A 6,342-nucleotide genomic window follows, 5' to 3' on the forward strand; every position below is an offset into this window, starting at 1 on the left:
AAAAATTTACAATACATAAATAATGGTGTCAAACAAAATAGTTCCCTATATTATGTATGGGAGAATGGAGATCATTATCTAGTTTAATTTAAATAATTGAATTCCCTTTATATGGGAGAATTAGGCTGTGCTCATAAAAGATGCAAATGGAGTGTAAATCCTGGTTAAGGTTAATTTGCACTCTGATTCATTTTTGCATGTGTTTAACAATATTATATTTATGCACTGATAAATGACAGACCAATGCATATTCAAAAGTATAATAAAAAAGAATAAATTTGTATTAAAGTGAACTTTTGATAAAAAAGATTATGGTTTATTAAAATTCATGTTTGCATCCATTACAGCTAAAAGTCTATTTGATAAGAAGATAAATTTATCCCGTTAGCTCAAAAAAATATGGGAACATATTGATGAAGAAGTTCAAATCTGTTCCTCCACACAACAGGAGTGCACCACATGTCTATCCCGCGTGCAGGGCTAACGGAACGGCCATTAACTTGTCCCGTTAGCTCCAAAACAAGCTCAAACCCCATATTCACTATTCCTGCTCCCGCCCTCACTCCGAGACTCGAGCCTGAGAAGCAAGAACCCCTTGAACCCCGTTCTACTCCATCCATCCGAGCTCGGATTCAGTTCCCACTTCGGTATCGGTGAGGGCTCCGACTACTTCACCGTCGTGAGGTGCTCTCCAACTCTTTCATATTTTTACACTTTTTTAGGGTTTGATTTTATTTAACATTTTTTTTTTCATTTCAAGACAGAGAAGGGGAGTTTAATCATCCACCACCGGTCATCTCCGGTGATCACCGACAAATGCATATAATCTAAGACTATGAAAACCCAGACATGTTTCCTGTCACAGTGATTGAAACAGGATTAGTATTTTCCCCCTTTTATCAGCATACCCCACTTTTCTTTACCAACAGAAAGTTCAGTACATGTTAAGTACAACAAATCACCTCTTTTTTATTGATTTCTAACATCTTCGAATGTATCCAAGAGTCTACTGGTAAAGAGGGAGCTGAATCCGAGATCGGATGGAGGGAGTAGACTGGTGTCGGTAGTGGATGATTAAACTCTTCTCCTCTGTCTTCAAATAAAAAAAAAAAAAGAAAATATCAAATAAAATTAAACCCTAAAAAAGCGAGAAAAGAAAAACGCACCATTTGATAGCTGGTGTTTGCCGGAGATGGCCGGTGGTGGATGATTAAACTCTCCTTCTGTCTTAAAATGAAAAAAAAAAGAAAATGTCAAATAAAATCAAACCCTAAAAGAGTGTAAAACAAAAGAGAGAGTTGGAGAGCACCTCGCGATGGTGAAGTGGCCAGAGCGCTCGCCGGTATCGGAGAGGGAGCTGAATCCTAACTTGGATCTCAAGCTCTAGTCTCGGAGTGAGGGTGGGAGCAGGAATATGGGTTTCAGCTTATTTTGGAGCTAACGGCCATCCTGTTATAGCCCTGCATGCGGGAAGCACGAAATCGTGCATCTGAACATGTGGCGCAATCCTGTTGTATGGGACATTCGTGGGGCGCACGGCAGTGGGGTGCATATTTGAATTCTATTGACATTTCAACATGAACATCTCAAATATCTCAGTTGTCATGGGCAGATATTTTCAATGTTTAGGGTTTAGGGTACTTAGGAGTTGGGAACATTTCAGCTGTACATCGGTAACATCTCAAACATCTCAATTATTATTCATGGAAAGATATTTTTAATGTGTGGGTAGTGTCCGGTGAGCACGTAGGTGGCATTTTTGTAGTTAACACGCCCGAGTTTGGTAGCAGGAGTGGACAAAACTCAAAGAGCTGTAACTTTTTTGTATTTGGGGATGAAAAAAATAAAAGACACTCAAAACGTCAGCCAAACCAATAATCTATGAATTACTTCTAGTGTTTGGATCAATTATGAGTGTTACAAATCCACATATTTGAAAATGTCACAAGTGGATTTTAATTGTTCTAAAACATGACGTGGCAATTCTATTAATATAGAGATAAAAAGAAGGAAAAAAGAAAAAAAAAAGAGTTTCGATTGAATGAAACTCTTAATGATATTTGAACCTTGATGTCACATTTTATTAACATAAATTGATTAAAGATTCAAAGTATTTATCAAGTTGATTGTTGTTCTGATCAGTTTTATAAGGAGGTTGGTATTGTACTACAGCTTTAGTCTAAATTCGGTTGGTTGTTTGTGGTCTATTGGTAGGAATGCAACTTGGGCGTTGAACTTAGTAAGTGTTTCTTCCTCTAGGGGATTGAACTTGAAGCCTAATCATTCTAGTTAAAATAACTCTCACATTTGATGTGATAATACATATCTCTCACCAATTTGTATCGATCAATTTAAAATATTTCAGGTAAGAAAATTGTTCATTCTCTCTCTGTTTAGAGAGATCTTCCCTCTCAAGTTTCTCGAGGTTTCTTTCATCTCTTTGTTTGCCGTCCACGTTCCCTCCTAAAATTTTCTTTTGGGGTGGCTCCCTTCGAGGAGTCCCCCTTCCCTCGATCTCTCCATTCTTCCTCCCATCTATTTCCCTCACCTTAACCATTTGGTTCTCTTCATTATTTGCCTATTTTTGTGCTTTTTTTTTCTTCTTTTTGCAGGTGTTTTGACAAGCAGGTTACTTTTTCATGGATCCTGTATTGGGCAATCGATACTAGTGGTGTTGCTTTTTCCGTCCATGGTAAAGCCCATTCACGGTTCTTCGACAGATGCAATTCATGGTCAGTTCTGTTCACAATTTTTTGGCGGATGTAGTTGTGGAAGGCAGTTACAGTCTCTGGTAACAGTTGCAATGTTTGGGATTTGCCGTCTTTTGTGGATCTATCCCAACCATCCTATTACCGGCTCTTTGCAGTCTCTTTTGGGAACCTCTCTTGTCATTTCTTTCGCCGTTTGTGGTGGATTGGAGTTGGGCTTATTTACTTCTGTTGGTGATTTAGTTCACCTTTGTTTGATTGCAAAAGTTCATTATGTTCTCCTTCATTCATTTATATATTTTATTCTTCTTGAGAAATTGTATATGGGTTCTGATCGACCTTGTTGGCAATTCTCTATACTTATATCAATTTCTTAAATGAATGAAATATACTTTAAACCTTCAAAAAAAACATTTCAGGTAGAAATATCAAATACAACTGTAGCCCCACTATACTAACCCAAACTAACCAACAAAGGAAACCTGGTTTATGCTGAGTGATTAGGTTGATTCTCCCCCTTTTCATTCATTAATTATTAATGTAATGGTATGTACTATGCATGTGTTCAAGTAAAGATAAGAGGATCAACATGCAAAATGCTAGTATAGGGATGAACTGTGACCACACAATTCCCCTTGTATTGATATGCATTTTACTTTATGATACCGGGTCCATAGGGTCCCATGAAATTTGAGGTTGAGGTTTTTTTCACTTGTCCTATATATGAAAAATTGTGATTTCCACGAGATAGGGACTTTATTAACAAATACGATATGATACTTTGATTTAACTTCTATGACCTGCATAGAAACTAAGCAAAAGAAACAACTTTTTATAGTATAGATTTTGCATGGAACTCGAAATACTGGTGACATGGCTACATGCATTATAAATAGAGCTCGAATCTGCTAACCACAAAATGCTGTCCAAATTCTATGTACAAGGCACCATAGCCCCAAATTGGGAAACATCTCTACATGAATGACAACAAATAGTATAAGAAATATCCTCAATGTGTGCAGCTGTAGGATGCTGTATACAACATCTTGTGGTCACGAGATAAGGACTCTTATAGATGTTTTGGTTTATGACTATGGAAACAAATTTTATTATGAGCGTCATGAAATGGTTCACTTGGATTGGATTTGAAATCGCCACTCATCAATTAATGAACAAAGGGAGGTGATGGGACCTCCGAGATTTTCATTGGAAAGCATTTTTTTGGTTTACTAATGACTCCAAACCTAAAGCACCAGCCAAACCAATCCAAGTAAAACTCAGATGGGAGAGGGAAGGGGTTAGGTGCCCCTTTCCTGGGTCTAATAGGTGGGACCCACATGATATACCCTGACAAGCATAGTCACAAATATAAAAATAAACAATTATTCAACTCGCTAAGAGCACAATAAAGGAGAACAAATAAAGAACAAAACATAACAAGAGAATTTCCCTAATTATTATTATATTTTCTTATTATTTTATATTTATCTTTTTTACTTTTTATTATTTATTTGCTATTATTATTTTTTATTTTTTATTTTTAATTATTATTTTTATATTTTTATTTTATTTTTATTTCATTTTCATTGCTATTTAACTTTCAACAACTTGTTTTTCCCCTTGTCATCCGTCCTTACCTGAATTTTCCCTTTCCCTCTTTTTATTTCCTGATTATTATTATTTATCTAGGGTTATTACAGCCAGCTCCACGCTGACCGTCCTCATTCTACCTACGAAACAACAAGAAGGTCCGGGATCCCTTCTCAAAGTTTAATAAGGTTAAAACCAGCAACCTTCTCCATTCAAGCACACCTATTCTATTGAGCTGAAACCTCCACAAAACACAATGTTTAGTGTTACCACCAACTTATAGAAAGTTGTGAAACCCCACATCCGAACATATCCTAAATACAACTTAAAACATAAAAAGACACAGTAGAATATGCAATTCGTTATCTTCCTTTTCTTAATCAGGACTTAATATTCAAAGAAACAATTCAAGGAGACAAACTCGCATCTATATGCATAATAGGCAGGATTATCATAAACAAAAGGGAACAAACCAACAGGAGATTTAAATAGGCAACAGGAGATTACAGGAGCCGGTTCAGCATAACTTCATCACCAGCGCAGTCAATTCCTGGCCAGATTCCGGTTGCGGCAAGTATACGAATGAACTCAATAAATTAAAATGGAGGAAAAGAGATTAATAGGGAGAGCTTATTGCAATATGTTCGGCCTGAGAAAAACCTGTTAGACAGTTATATGTTCTTATCTCTAATTAGAATGATGTACATTATGAATTTATTGTAAATGAATAAAATACATATTTGATTCATGTTCCTTTGGTGTGTTTCTGTGTAATACCCTTAAACTAGAGACTTATGAGATTCATGTTAGTTTATAATTTTCATAGCTGTTGGTTAAGCCTGGGGAGATTTATCCTGTCAAGGCTAATACTGGTGTGCTACCAAATGTTGGGGTGGCCTGTCTCAGCTGCCAGGGTGAGACCCAAGGCACATGCAGTGTAGGATTAATTGAATCTTTGAACCGGACCAGATTTCCAGTATTGCCCTGGATCTTGGAGATTGATGGACAAAACTGAAAATTTACACCTGACCCCTAGACTCGATTATGATATTGCACTAGATGTCGGATTGGGCTGTCTTTGATATGCCAATCAGTGAGATCGTTAGCAGGGGTCAAAACCTGGGTATGTTGGGATAGTCTGAGAATTCATCTGAGTGGGTGATCATAGTGACATGATCAGCCCCTTTGTCGGACAAAGGTAATGATCGGGGATGCACTCTCTCTAATGAAAACCAAGATTGTCGGCAGCCAATTTCAATCGTTGAGATTTGTTTTGCAAAATATATTTTATATGAAATATAAAAGTATATATATTATGGTTTCCAAACGTTTGCAAAAGGTTTTAATTCCCGAGATCCATGCGAGTGGAGAGTGCAGCACTGTTCCTTGCAGTCGAGGGAGAGGTCATCTCTTGTCGGGCATTGTTTGATCATTATGGGTTGAGAGGTTAAGTATAAGACCATTGAGGGTAATACTTGATGGGCTAATCTTGCATCTGCCCACAGTCCCTGGGTGTTACAAGGTGGCTTGGCCCAGGGACCACTTAGGGTAAGTGTTGGGCCCATAGAGCCCATGTGATGGGTTTCAAGGGGTGCACTGTCCATAACAGTGTATTCGGTCAGGCCTTACAAAGGTTGGGCTGAACCCATGTGGTTGATGCGTAGATCAATATTTGGGTTCCACACCATACAAGGAAGCCCAACTGGGCAGTAGTTTGAAAGGCTAAGTGAGCACATAACCTTAATGGGCCTAAAGCCCATTTCGAACTGGGCTGATTTGATCAGTTAAATAAATGATGAATTCTGAGATTGGATTAGCAGATAGGATTGAGTCTTAACCCTATCCACTCAGAGAGTCTACATCTAAATGTGATTCAGATCTGGAAACCTCCTAATGAGATTAGGAGAAGGCTGATCTAATCTGCAGATAAGATAAGGGTTCATGCTTATCACTTAAAGGGAATTCTGATCCAAATATGATTTGGATCAGCAACTCCTAATGGGATTAGGAATTGATCCCTTTAAGGTTATAAAAGGAGGAGGGG

At 37.7% G+C, this 6,342-nt stretch overlaps 1 long non-coding RNA gene across 1 annotated transcript; it reads right to left on the reverse strand.

Annotated features, from left to right (window-relative positions):
* Positions 1 to 277: 277 nt before the first annotated feature.
* LOC104586460 (uncharacterized) lies at positions 278 to 1,751 on the reverse strand. Its single transcript, XR_733466.3, has 2 exons — positions 1,310 to 1,751; positions 278 to 1,227 (listed from the first exon to the last, which is right to left on the reverse strand). It is a non-coding gene; the product is annotated as an uncharacterized LOC104586460 (long non-coding RNA).
* Between the last annotated feature and the right edge of the window lie 4,591 nt (positions 1,752 to 6,342).

This window comes from Nelumbo nucifera, chromosome 1, assembly GCF_055504915.1.
Source record: "Nelumbo nucifera cultivar China Antique chromosome 1, China Antique-T2T, whole genome shotgun sequence".
Lineage (NCBI taxonomy): Eukaryota > Viridiplantae > Streptophyta > Magnoliopsida > Proteales > Nelumbonaceae > Nelumbo > Nelumbo nucifera.